Source organism: Lepisma saccharinum, unplaced genomic scaffold (assembly GCF_977018435.1).
Source record: "Lepisma saccharinum unplaced genomic scaffold, izLepSacc3.1 HAP1_SCAFFOLD_800, whole genome shotgun sequence".
Taxonomy (NCBI): Eukaryota; Metazoa; Arthropoda; class Insecta; order Zygentoma; family Lepismatidae; genus Lepisma; species Lepisma saccharinum.
In genome coordinates, this window is record NW_028143463.1 from 15110 (window position 1) to 30118 (window position 15009).

At 36.6% G+C, this 15009-nt stretch overlaps 1 long non-coding RNA gene across 1 annotated transcript; it reads left to right on the plus strand.

The window, feature by feature from the left end:
- Positions 1–10487: 10487 nt before the first annotated feature.
- LOC145983329 (uncharacterized) lies at positions 10488–14747 on the plus strand. Its single transcript, XR_014441235.1, has 4 exons — positions 10488–10770; positions 11879–12040; positions 12641–12767; positions 14133–14747. It is a non-coding gene; the product is annotated as an uncharacterized LOC145983329 (long non-coding RNA).
- The last annotated feature ends 262 nt before the right edge of the window (positions 14748–15009 follow it).

Here is a 15009-nt window from a genome sequence, read left to right on the forward strand (position 1 = left end):
ATCAAAGAGAACACAAATAATACGGACCAGGTGTCCATCGCAGATGTCGAATGTGACAATGTGCGTGGTCAGCAATTGTTGTTTCCCACGATAAAGCACATACGACTTGATATTGTTCTCGCGGCTTCCGATAAGCATATCAAATTCCGACAACTGCAGGTATCAGTTGCGTAAGACGATGGAGATGAGACACGTTCGACATTCGATGGTTCCCACGGAAATCCGACTCGGCATTTTCGATCCGTTATAATGTGCAATGTCGGAGTGTATGTTTTGAGTTGAGTCACGTTTCGTTTCTTCTCACGGGGTACGAAGATCGCATCCGGTTGCCACATGCAGGTGTTCGAAAGTGTGGAATCACTAGGGTGACCAGATGCATACATTAAAAAAATAGGACAGACATGGTGAAAAAGGAGGACAAATCACAAAAAAGAGGACACCACAAAAAATGCAAAGATATTTGTCATTAATCTTAATTTAATCACTATAAAAATCTTACCTACAGTTTGCTTACACATACTTATCAGATGATCTGATTTTTTCCAACAACTTTGGAGTTTTTAAAAGATAATCGTAGAAGTCAATACAAGAATATTCTTTGAAATTGTATTGAATCATGATAAGCCCCTTTACAGAATCTACACTCAACCTGTTCCTTTCATCTGTCCATTGTGTTGATATTAGTGAGAAAATTCTCTCCACATTTGCATTATGTCCAGGTATCGAAAAGAAATATTCTGCTATCTTTAGAAGTTCAGAATGGCAGTCAGAAGACTTGCTTGATTGGAAATATGTGGTCCATTTCTCATTACAGCTCATATTTTGTAATTCAGGATTACCACTAACAAACTGCTTCAAGTTACAAAATTGGTCAAAACATTTAACATCGTCAATGTGAATTGCTTTGGACTTTAAGTATTTCATACATTCTTCAACATCACTGTACTTCAGATTTGTTAAATTCATCCACTTAAAACACTTGAACTCATCAAAACTTTGTGACCACTTTTGTATGTATTCAACACAAGACTCATACAGCAACATAGCATCCTTCATGAATTGTTCTACCTCTTTAACAAACCCATCTTTTTCAGCACTTTCAATAATTTCTCTTACCTTTAAACAAAGAAAGCTACCTTCTAATCTATTCGTCAACACCTGACAAACATAACTAAGAATGTCTATAATCTCAAGCACAGAATTTTGCTCTTTTTCCAATTCTTGGATTTTAGAATGGAATATGCCCATAATTCAATGTAAATGCAACAAATAAGCTTTACTTAACCTGTTTTCAAAGAACTGAATTAAAATTTTAGGTGGCTTAGGTTGTGACAAGAAATACGATTTTAATGCCGTGAACATTTCCAGCACTCTTTCAATGGCAGGGAAAAGTGACAACCACCTTGTTTTGGAATGGGACAGCAATTGCTTGTAATTAATATCAACAAACTCGCAGAAAGACTTTAGCTTCTCTGTTCTAACAGTATAAATTGAAAAATAATTGTACATTTTCAAGATTATACACTCTATGTCTATTGATAAATTATCAGCTCCATGCTGTACAGCATTGTGTAAAATATGAGCTGGACAACCCACACCTAATAGATTCTCATTTAGTGATTTCTTTAGGTTGCTGTAAATATTCTTCCCTTCTCTTCGATCGACTCCTCCAAAATTAGTATTTGTATTGTCCCCTGCAAAAGCTACACACTTATCTGACAAACCTAGATTTTCTAATGTTTCCTTAACATAACTTGTTATGGTTTCAGCTTTCTCATTTGGAGTTGTCTTTAGTTCAATTACTTTTGTTTTGATGCCACCCACTTTGTAATTGTAGTACTGTATTAGAATAGGAAACATTTTCATACACCCATGGTTACTTCCATCAGTTGATACTCCAAAACAAGAAATTCCCTTCAAACACTGAATAGTTACATCTAAGGAATGTGGAGCAATAACATTATTTATAATACACTGAGTTTTTGTTCTTCCTGTCGATACTTTCTTTGCAATATCTGAATCACTGTATGTAACTTGATTTAATTTTGGTGTACAATCCATAGATCTGTAGCTAAAATGGTGCCTAACTGTATGAAATGCTAGACCTCCCTCGGCTGCAAGTACACGATGAGCTAGCGCTGAAGTAGACTCTTGTTGAAGAAATATCTTTTCCAGTGGAGTTGATGAACTGGAACACTGAAGGCTTTTCTTGTGTTTATGGGATGTTCCAAATCTTGACTACCTGTAACAAAATATTTTAATATTAGGGCTCGGAAGTTGATGACCTAAAAAATGTAAAAAAAAAAAAAACCTCTTAACAATGAAAGCTTGATTTTTCACAAATTACAAGAGTAGTTGAATAATTTGATAAAATCAGTTTCATGGTTTAAACTATGAAAGCAAAGGGAAAAAAAGCAGTTAAGTGCTAATGTAATTTTCTATAATTTTACTTCAAGGTTATTTTAAATACTCCACAAGTCATTCACCTCCATTCAGAATGGGCCTTGCATGACAGTAGTCAGTCAGAACCTGAAAATACAGTTTTGCTTCGTGAGCAATTGTGCTGATCACAGACCACTTAATTTCGGTTATTTTGCAATTTGTATGCGAGACCGCCAAATTTTAACTGCAGATTCGTGATTAGGAGAGCAAAAGTAGTGAGTATGTCGAATTTGAAACAAATTGGAGAAACTCCCGGTATTGTAAAATCGCTTCACAATCATGGCCTAAAAATAATAGTGCCCTCTTGAATTGACCATATTTATGATTAATGGCATACTTGCTAATAAGATGACCATGTGTGGTAATTTGGTTCTAGTTAGATATAGCGAAAACACATTTAACTCGTTTATTTTCAAATTAATTTCATTTGTACTTACCTCATATGCATAGTGAAACATTTTTCAACTTGGGATTACTTTTTTTTTCAAATCTTGATTCACGCTGTCTATCGTCAGCTGATATGCAGTGTTACCAAACTTATGAACCGATAATTGCCGCACAAACTATTCACAAAGGTTTTTTAAGCTAAAATTGATCCACAAACCATTCACGGAAGGTTAGGTTAGGCAAACATAGAAAATTGAATTGAAAAAAAAAAAAACCTCACGTTATCTTGTAAAACTACTGTGTGGTTGCTACACTAACACTTATTAACTGAAAAATGATGGTTTTTAGGCTAAAATTGATCCACAAACCATTCACGGAAGGTTAGGTTAGGCAAACAGAAAATTAAATTGAAAAAAAAAAAAAACGCTCACACGTCATCTTGTAAAACTACCGCGTGGTTGCTACACTGACAGGGGGTTACATAATCGAAGGCACGGAACATTTGATTCACGTATTCCACGGTAATGGTGGCACAAGCTATCGTGCAACGGAGATACATGAATGTCGAAAATTACATTATTTACCGGCCGAATAAATTGCAGGAATGGAAAAAACACTATTCCCAGCTTCCAAAAGTGCACAGAAACTCAATTCCATAAGTACTTTCCCGTCTTTTCTCCTGTAAATTTCAAGAAATGTATTTTCGCTGTATCTAACTGTTACCGGTAATTTATGTAAGGTATGCTAGCAAATGCATTTAAAATTCTTGAAACAACTGGGAGAAAAAAATGATACTAAAAATGCAACAAAAACAGGAATAATACTGCAAAAATGGACTAAAAACCAAAAGGGCAGAAAATGCAAAATAAAAACAATATTTTCTGGTTCTGACTGAAGTGAAACAGACTAGTTTCATGTTTAGTATTCTCTTCAACGCCCAGAAAAAAGATGATTTGTCAATTCTCTGACCCTATTTATGATAGCTACTCAATGAAGTACTATGTAATGAATAGTGTTATGATTAATAATAATAATTGCAATTTCGTTCCATCACTATTTTTTTAGCATTCAAAGTGGCATTCGATTGATTTCGATGCTTTTTGCAATATGAAATGTGTCTCAGTGTATGAAAACAACAGATATAGGCTATTTCATCCTAAAGTACTTCCACCATTTATTCTTAAAATTTGGCTGTATGCACACACTATAGAAAAAAAACCCAAAAAAAAACCTTGCAAATGATTTATCACACCTAACACTCCAAACCCAACAATCTACAATTATAAACACTACTAAATCTCAAACAATCTAAAATTGTAAACACTACTAAAACTAGCCCTTGTAACGATAATTTTAAATTTTGGTTTCGTTTTCAGTACGTCGTTTTTAATTTGCTTTATTTGATAATACATTTTAATGTAATGAATGGTTGCAATGTTGGAAACATGACTATTACTTTCCATATGCAAACATGTGTTCTTACTACGTATTTATCTACTTGAATTATTACATGTACCTACCTTTGTTTGCTACTGAGACGTAAGTTCCAGCAGTGCATATCTTACATTCAGCTTCATATTTGTTTCTTCCTTCCTTAAAAGCAGGATATTTTCGGTAACAGTAGTATAAGCCGGAGACACATTAAACTCGTTTGTTTTCAAATAAAAATCATTGCTACTTACTTCCTATGCATAGCGGAAGATTTTTCAAGCTGGGGATCACTTTTTTCCCATGAAAAAAGCGTTATTTTTAACATTATAATCATTTATTGGTCGTTGCTAATTCGGCGGGCAAATTTTGACTCACGTTGTCTATCGTCAGCTGATCTGCAGTGTTTCCAAACTTATGAACCGATAAATGCCGCACAAACTATTCACAAAAGGTTTTTAAGCGAAAATTGAGGCTAGACTCTACTTTACGTCCTTATCTGCATGGTGATTGCTTCTTTGCGTTCGCGGTGCGCGATCATGGTGCGGCACCCGGCATCTCTTCGGGTAAGTACCTTTTTCTTTTTACACTTTCTGTTCACGATAGCCCCACTATCCATTCACAGGGTCGAGGTATGCCTACGAGGTTAGGTTAGGTTCCATTAGCACTCATTTCACCTCTAAATATGTGCTTCATCATCTAAAAAATTCCTGAGTACGTTCAATTGCGCATATCCGGACAACATCGGTTTTTCTCGATTTGTTCACGATAGCCCCACTATCCATTCATGGGGTCGAGGTATGCCTACGAGGTTAGGTTAGGCCTGTTAGGTTAGGTTCCAGTAGCACTCATTTCACTCCTAAATATGTGCTTCATAATGTAAAAAATTCCCCATTACGTTCAATTGCGCATATTCGGACAAATCGTTTTTTCTCGATTTACTCCTTCAGGAAATTTTTGCTCGCTTTGGGATTTACATTGTTGAATTCCTTATAAAATAAGCTTTCCAACGATATATGACACGTATTCCTTAGGAAAAGGACGTAAACTAGAGTCTTACCTTACATTGAAAAATAAAAACCGCTCACACGTCATCTTGTCAAACTTCCGCGTGGTTGCTACACTGTGAGGGGGTTACATAACCGAACGCACGGAACATTTGATTCACGTAGTCGACGGTAATGGCGACACGAGCTATCGTACAACGGAGATGCATGATTGACGAAAAATACCTTATTTACAGGCAAAATACGTTGCACGATTCTAAAAAAACAATTTCCCCTGCTTCAGAAAGTCCTCAATAACGCAATTCCGTAAGTACTTTCTCGTCTTTTCTCCTGTAAATTTTAAGAAATCCGTCTCCGGCTTATACTACTGTTACCATATTTTCTTCCGAGATCGTTAGTGAATTTACACTTTCGCTTCGGCATTTCATGAAAAGAAAATTCTCACCACATTTTTCTGTATCGCTCGTATGACCCACGTGTATCACAGATAAAACTTGCGGCGAATGAAAAACTGCACTCGTAAACAAGGTTAATGCACAGACTAAATGCACACACGCTATATGCGCACAGATTAGAAATAGGCTTGCTTGCTTGCTTGGATTCATTAATGGCCTTCACCTGTTTTGGTGACTTTTGGCCAAGTTGAGACTCTCACTTTTCTTCTTACCTGTGTTTTTTTTTTGTTTTTTTTTTCGATCTAAATTGTGTGTTGAGTGGTTCTGTTAGTTGTTTCTAGACGATCACACAGTTTGGGAATGTTAGTACACAGTTAAAACATTTACTATTCTTCGCTCCTTCGAGGCACACCGAGGAGTCTTCTTACTAGGTATCTTGTGTGGTGGGGATGAGAAAACAAAAACATGTAGAAAATTGTATACACAGGGTTACATTTTATTACATAAATGTTAGTGTTATATATATTTTTTTTCCTTGTTATATGGTGATTTGTGATTTCTTTATGAACTTCCTCATGCAGTTTATGATGTGTGTATTTTGGGTAAAAACTGAATGTATTTAGTTCAGTGGGTGTTGGAATTTTCAATTGATTCACCATTAGTAAGTAAAGATATAACTAGCTGTATTAGTTGTTGTAAGAGTTGTCTCATTTCTGGGATGGTTAATAGTTGCTGATTTTGTAACATGGTTCCTATGAGGTTGTTTAATTGGGTTAGAGTGTTATACAGAGTATTTGATTGTACAGTGGGGAGTACAGATTGTGTAGTGTCTGTGTGTACTTGTTTTGTCTGTAATGTGTTTGGTGTTGGTTTGATGGATTTTTCCTCTTTTCTATGATGTGAGGTTGTGGGTTTTTCTTCTGATTGAATCTGTTGTGGCATACAATCTTTCTGTTGGGTGGTTTGATCTATAGATGTTGGCGGGTGTTGAAATCTGAAATTGGGTCCCCATTTTTTTATGCTTGTAGCATATGAGCGATCGGTTACAGGTGGTATGGCTTTCCAGCACGTAACATACGTATCTTGTCTTCTCGGTCTATTGTCAGTTTCTATGGGTTCTGGAGGAGTAATTTCTTTTCGTTGTATAGGACCTGTTCTACTATCCTTGCTCAGTGGGGGAAAACATGTGGAGTTATTAGTTGGTGGGGGTGCGTTTTGAAAATTTGGATTGTAATATCTTCTTTTTGCTTGTTGGTATGATAGATTTTCGTACGCCATTAATCTTGATATTTCTCGTTCGATTTCCCACATGTTGCATATTTTATCATTGGCAGAGTGTACCCCCCCGCAGTGGATGCATTTCTGGGTGCACAAGTATGATTCGTTGTGTTCCAGATTACCGCATCTGGGACATTTTGGCTTGCTCTTGCACTGCTTTTTTAGATGTCCAAATAGATAAGATTGGGTGCATTGTTTTACATTTGGAACGCTAGGTGTTACTTGCACCCTATGTTTAAGGATGTATAGATATTTAGTTAGGGTCTGTCCTTGGAAAGTTATTTTAATCATTCGGATAGGTTCATACTTTGTTTGTCCAGTTTCTGTATTGTATATGCGTCTGGTCATTCCTTCTATTTTGAGTATAGGTATTGTTGTTTCTGTTGATTCATTAATCTCGTCTTCAGAGAATTCTAAATCTATTCCATACACAATCCGTTCCCTTTGTGTGGTACCATATGGGATATGTGCTGTAATGTTACTTTTAGTTAAGAAAAGGTGATCCTGGGTGAATTGATTAGCTGTATCCCTATTCTTGAAGAAAATTTTGTATCTATTTTTTCCTACTTGTATTGTTGTATTTATGTTGTCATGGAATGGTTTTAACATTTTGCCTAATTTTAAGCCTGTGAAATATCCTTGGAATGTTGGCACAGGTTCCACCATAACTATGTATGGTCCTGGATGAGAAGGTAAAATTTTCGTATCACCAAAACGTATTTCTTCAATTTTACAGGAGAAAGTACTTACCGAAATGGGTTTATTTATACTTTAGGAAGGTCTTGGAAGTTTGCTTTCAACTCGTTGACATTTTTTTGCCGATAAATCATGTAATTTTCGACATTAATGTCGCTCCGATGCACGAAAGCTGTTCCCTTGATGTCCGTCTACTACGTGAACCAAATATTTGCGAGCGTTTCATGACGTAACAACCGGTCAGTGTTTCCAAATGCGCGGTTTTGTAACTGTGTAACAGTTCTAGAACGTAAATAAACGTGAGTTACTGTTCATCATTTCTGATTACGAACTTGCGACAACATGACGTGCACAGGATCAGTGGCGTGCTCAATGTGAGGTTGATGGGGGTGATAACCCCCCCCCCCTTTCGCCCAGTATCTCTAAGGCTATTTATGAATGGTTCGTGGGCTTTTTATGTATGGTTCGTGGGGCTATCCGTGAATGGTTCGTGGGGCTATCTGTGAATGGTTCATGGGGCTATCCATGAATGGTTCGTGGGGCTATCCGTGAATGGTTTGTGGGGCTATTTATGAATGGTTCGTGGGGCTATCCGTGAATCGTTCGTGGGGCTAGCGCCAATGGTTCGTGGGGCTATCCGAGAATGGTGTGTGGGGCTGCGAATATTTTTTTCGAAACCAATTTTTAACTATTGAAACCTTTGCGTGGCCCTACTAACCTATCCACGCGCCAATGGTTCGTGGGGCTATATTTTTAACTATTGAAACCTTTGCGTGGCCCTACTAACCTATCCACGCGCCAGTGGTTTGTGGGGCTAGCGCCAATGGTTCGTGGGGCTAGCGCCAATGGTTCGTGGGGCTATATTTTTAACTATTGAAACCTTTGCGTGGCCCTACTAACCTATCCACGCGCCAATGGTTCGTGGGGCTATATTTTTAACTATTGAAACCTTTGCGTGGCCCTACTAACCTATCCACGCGCCAATGGTTCGTGGGGCTATCTTTTTCACTATTGAAACCTTTGCGTGGCCCTACTAACCTATCCACGCGCCAATGGTTCGTGGGGCTATCTTTTTCACTATTGAAACCTTTCCGTGGCCCTACTAACCTATCCACGCGCCAATGGTTTCAGTTGCTTTGTTTTATTTCAATCACTTATCGCACAACACTCTTGCTACCTTGCGTTCTGACGTCAGCAGACTGAAGTTTATTTTTAGGCTAAAGGCCTATGTTGTTATCATTAAAATTTCAGTAACCACCAAACGTCTCTAATTCCCTTATTTTCGTATTTTCCACATTCATACTTACGTATTCTCCATACTAGTACCTAGATATTTTGCTATCAAGAAGGTCGCAACACTGCATAACCACTGATCATGGACTACGCTAGTCAAGATTTCTCCGCCATATCGCGTGTAACGCAAGCAAAAGCGAAGAAAATAAAAATACTCCATATTTCGAAAATTGAGATTATTTGCCTGCAAAAAACTAAACGCGAAATAGAAGAATCCTTACGAATGCAGAATATGTAAGTATCAATGTGAAAAATACGAAAATAAGGGAATTAGAGACGTTTGGTGGTTACCGAAATTTTAATGATGAGAATTATAATATAAGTTAACTGGACGTACTTGGTTTCTCTTAGTAATGTTTTCGCTATTATTGGTAGGACTATGTCCTCGTTTTTGTGCGACTCTGGTGTTACTACTGTGTGTGTCCATGTTGTTGTCTTCATCTGGGATAATGCTTAGCATTGCTTGTTTCAGTATGTCATTATTTGGGTTAAATGTCATTGTTAGTACGTAGGGAATAATATCCCCAGAATTGTGAAAATGTTATACTATTATCTATATGTATTTTAGATCGAAAAAATATACTTATCAATCCACGTTCTCTACAAATGTTTCTCTTACTTGGTACTTTCACAGTCAACGATGTGTACACGTCGTCCATTTGCCAGAGAATCAGCTAGAAATAGGCTATATACGTTTCCGCTTGCATCTGGGACGCATCCAGTATCTACGCGTTCAGCGGGCAAAGCAACGAGGAGTTGGAATCTGATGACTGATTCGTGTAAAGTGTTCGTGGTTCGGATCGCAGATCAGTGAGCATTGCTCGAATATTTAACACGCCAAGTGAGGTTTTTGGACGTAAAATAACAAGTGGTGATCGTTATGCGTGGAACAATTTCATGAGCAGTATATTGACAATGGTCCAAAAAGGAGGACATTTTCCGATTTTTCAGAAATCCGCCCGGACGCCGGACAGACACCGAAAAAGGAGGACATGTCCGGATAAAAGAGGACGTCTGGTCACCCTAGGAATCACTGATGATGTGTCAATTTTGCACCTGTAGCTAGGTCGAAGAGTCGTGGGAATACGTACGTAGTTGATTTCCCACGCTAAGGGCCGGTTGCACCATCTCTGCTTAACGTCTTATCCCCCACTTAACACCGTTTTGCGGTTGTTCAATGTCCGCCTAACGTTACCTAGCACTTAAAGTCCCGTATAACGTAAGTTGGGGGTCGGGCCTCCGCCTAACGCGTTAAGTGCCGGATAAACATGGGAAAGCAGTACACTGTGCAGCCAACAGATACATGCAGTACCTAGTATAATCTGTGTTTGCACTTTTATAGTTGATAAAATGGCAAAGTCTCGATCAGCTGTTGTAAATTACGAAAATTTGCTACTGTTTTGCATTACCAAATAACTGCAAAAAAGGCAGATTTGTTAATCATCCCAGGAAAGGCAATAAATAAAGCAACGTTTATAAATATATCTGTAAAAATGAATATTAGGTGGTCATTTTCGCGTGTGTTCCGAGAATGATGCATATTCATTTCGGTAACCGTTCCAGGGGCCTAAGTCTTGAACTGTCAACACGTTAAGGTCTAACGAGTTCGTGACGTTTTTGTCAAGAAAGGCTAACGAATGCCATTTAGTGTAGTCTCCACTCTTCGTTAACGAATACGGTTACGGACGCGCTAACAGAAAACGAGTGGAACCTACTCACAAGCCAGGCACCTACCGAGTTCGTTCACGGCTGCAGATTTTCAAGATGGACACTATCAGCTGTTGCGGATGATGGTTTTGAAGAAAGAAGAATTGCAAGCCCACTTCGTTTCAGTCGTATTTCGAGTAAGTACGTCATGTTAGTATGTTATTAATATTATTGGGTATGAACATAAGGACAATTGGAACAAATCTGGGGGAGAGTGAAATACGTATGTATTGTGAATTGTTGCTACGATGTACCTAAAGAATTAAATACTTCGTGCCATTTTCCTTCTTATTGTTAATTACATTGTTCCACGTACTTTGTAAGAATTAGAGCTGATATTTTTGCAACATTCCTTAAGCTTAGCAATCGCGAAATAAAATACTACTGCAAAATATATTTTGATACACCTGGGAAATGTATGCCAACATTCCACCAACGTCACATCAAAATGTAAAATAACGATGCCGCACAAAATAAGAACAATTAATTTTCTGCAACATATTGACCTGTTGCAACCAGTAAATGAAATTACGGTACTATAAAATACATCAATTAGGCACCACTACCATATGGTATATAGGGGGGAAAAAATGGTACACATGATTTATACAGTACGTGAACTGATAAAGATTTTAAAGGAAATTTTGACACTATGTTTTAAGTTGTATTAATTGCAGGTCGAGTGTACTAAATTACGTACTCCCTCGAATTTCCAGGAAAAATTCCCCATGGAAAGATTAACTGTTGTTAAGACTATATCAGAAGCTTGGGGGCATAGAAACGTATATTTACAGAGTTACGGACATTAGAATTTATCCCAAATCTATTTTTTTATCACGACGGGAATGTAAAATTATCTTTTTTTTTATTGTAATCACAAAATCTAACCTAAACACCTAAGCACCAGTAAAAGTGAAAGTACTCCATTCGGTTGCCCAGACACTGGTGAGAGAAAACCTTTTTTTGTGACAAAAATGTCATTAGTAATGTATATATGTGTGTGTGCATGGGAGGGGGTACTTGGTATACTGTATTCATAACCATCAATTGAAAAGGGGAAAATATTTTTTTTCTATATGAAACCATCAACAGAATGCACTCAGTTTAACTACCTTATGTCATGTGTTGATAGTGGGTAGCATGAATTTATTTTAAGCATGAAAATCTTTGAGTCAGTGGGAACTGTTTGATAGAAGTTTCCTTGTAAGAGAATTTATATTTATTTTTTCTGAAATAATTTTATAGGTGCTAGAAGTTCTCATTTTCACAACATGGAGGTACCAGCCAGATGGTTATAGGTCATCAGCCAGTGTATAGAGCAAGTGTGCAGTGCTATGGTGGTTATTGCTCCTCACAATGGATGAAGTTCCCAATGATACAAGCAGATCAGCTGGATGTTAAAAGGAGGTAAGATAGTGTACGTTATTTTTGTTTCATTATAATAACACCTATTGACATCCATCATGTGGTGGGTTTTAGACAGCTTCTACAATAAAATGTAATAAAACATAAATACTGAAATGAGTGGCTGACTGGCCATGTAGGTAGGTATATTGTGCAAGTGAACATGCTAGTTTATTTTCAATACTATCCATATAGTTCTGGATTAGCAAACAAATTTGTATCACTTTTTATCTCGTATTCCTATTTGCATGGACAAAACAATACAATTATAATTGTTAAGACAAACCAAATCAAAGGTGCTCATGGCAATAACAGTTCCAGAGTGATATTCTTTTAATATTTTATTATTTTTTATTGGAACACAGTAAAAGGTGAATTTGTGGGGTTTTCAAAACAGTTGCTATTTTCAAATAAATCAGAAGTAAACAACTGAGTAATGTGTAACATCAGATGGATGGTATTTCTCATTCAGAATAACATGAATATATATATATATTTTTTAAAAAAATCATTAACTTTGTGCAGTATCTTATTATGATCAATACCTCAACTTGTTAACCCAATTATTTGTGCAAAAGTTACAGTACTTTTCCTCTTTTGCAGATAGCCGATTAAAATGAAAATATTGTGACTACTCTCGGTATCCAGGGTGGACACATGAGGAATTCCAACATCAGATACTTTTGTCAATATAAGAATAAGGCAGGTACAAGGAACACTTGGCTGTTAGGTATGTAGATGTTCTAAGTCTGGAATAATTATTGTTAATAATTTTTCCATGAAGTATTTAAATTGCACTCATCTCATATATGAACTGCATTATTAAAGATGTGAAGTACTATGTTTATTACCATTACTGTATTATGAATACATGTGCAGTGTTGTTTCATAATTATCTATATTCTACAATAAGTCTAGTATTCTCTTCTCTCACCTTTTTATTATTACAAAATGTGCATTATCCGTAAATTTTAAACTTAAACATTTCTGAGTTCTTCAAATGTTATCAAAACGTTTTATTCTTAGATACAAGTAGTAATAATAATAATAAGAAGAAACCCTACCAGTATACAACAAGACCATGCTAGGGACAATTTTATGTGGAAGCATTTTTATTAATAGAAATGTTACGTGAATGTTTCATAAAATCATATAACTATTTTTATTCCAGACAATACTTTTCATGGAAGCCTTCACATAACATTCACAGTTAGCATAATCTATAATGTTTGCCACACAATGAGCATGTGATTAAATATGATACATGTTTAATTTGGATATGAATAACAAGATTATTGAAATATAATAGAATTTGTAGAATGTAAATTGAGGATGTTGTAGGCAAGTTTATAAAACACCTAGGATTCATAACACATTAGCCCCGTCTAGTTGACTGCACTTTTTGACTCTCTTTGCACTGAAGCGTCTAGTTGGTTGCACGGTGCATCACTGAGTTGTCTAGTTTGTTGATTTGGAGTCAAGTAGTGTATTTGGTGTCTGCACCATCTGCACTACCTTTCGGACTGGTGTATGGTCACGTGGTGTGTGCTAACTAATCAAATGACCGTTCAAAGCAGCAGACAGGCATTTGTTGAATCTTCTTAACTGGAACACTGCTTTCCGTCTAGTTGGTTGAACGTGATTTCCTTGCACTACTCTTGACACTGGATACACCTGCACTGCACAGAGTGTAAAAAAGTGCAGCAACTAGATGGGGCTATTACATGTTCATTTGTTCAACATTCCATTTGCTATGGAAATAGAGCTTTTGTGGAACACTTGCGTATTTTTGGAAGTCAAACATTGACATTGCGATTTAAACTAAAGTACTCAAAATTTATATAAATGTGGCACTTTAGAGGATTGCCAAATTTAACATACAGTTTGTTTCATAAGACACTGGGGGGACCATCACCGGATATGTGCACTTTAGATGTTTTGAAGTAAAGCAATAGATTATAGAAGTGCTCATAAATTAATACTTGAATTCCTGCTGATCCTTTAAAATCTTTTAAGTGAAGTTACTTTCAATTGTTATTGGGATATTTATTATCTACAGTGGAAACTCAGGACAGGCCTTTCTTTATCTTTGCAGGTAACAGTGGGTATCCAGAGGACCATGGGTCATGACACCAATAGATGGTGCTGGTGAAAACACTCTTGAGGTGCATAGCTGTCTAATGCCATTTGGACCATTGGCATCCTAAAACAAAAATGGAGGTGTCTTTTAAAGAACATGGTGCTTCACTATCACCCTCCTATGGCAACAAAAATCAAAGATGGAGGGATGGAAGAAAATTCAGTTTTCCTATCCACTGTCAACTCTGCATGTGTGTATGTGTGTGAATCTTCAGATGTGCTTTAATGTTATTAAGTTTGTGTGAAATAGGTTTTCTGTGACATTCTTTTTGAAATATAACATTGTAACGGTACACCAGAACTTTATTTCAATATTGTTAGCAGTGCCAATTCCTCACTTATTTCATTTAATTATTGAATACTTTAAATGGTTCACTTATTTATTTTTACTACCTGCTGGAAAGTTTTCTTGAAGATTGGGACTCAACCAACAGAAAACTAAATATCTGCTTGAGCCAGAATTTTCAGATAATTTTTCAGTAAAATGCACATCAGCCATTTCATATGGCTTGGATGGCTGTTACCTTAAAATATATTTCTTTAAAGAAAGGAGATTTATATTTTCATATGCAAGATGAAACATGAAAAGGTTTATTTTATTCTGTTTAAAGCTTCTCCTTTGCAACAGTTTTTAAGCCTTGTTTGTCGTTATGAAATATCAATGTACTTCATTGCCTTAGTTACTTTTGCCATAAAGTAGTGTGTTGTTGTAGAACATTGTTATTGCAAGAGCTGTAACAGAACACACAAAAGGGTTTTCCTGAAGTTTTAGAAAGCTGATATTACATGCAAAGTTCCCATGTAGCAGTGGCGTATGCTGGTTCTAACGAGTG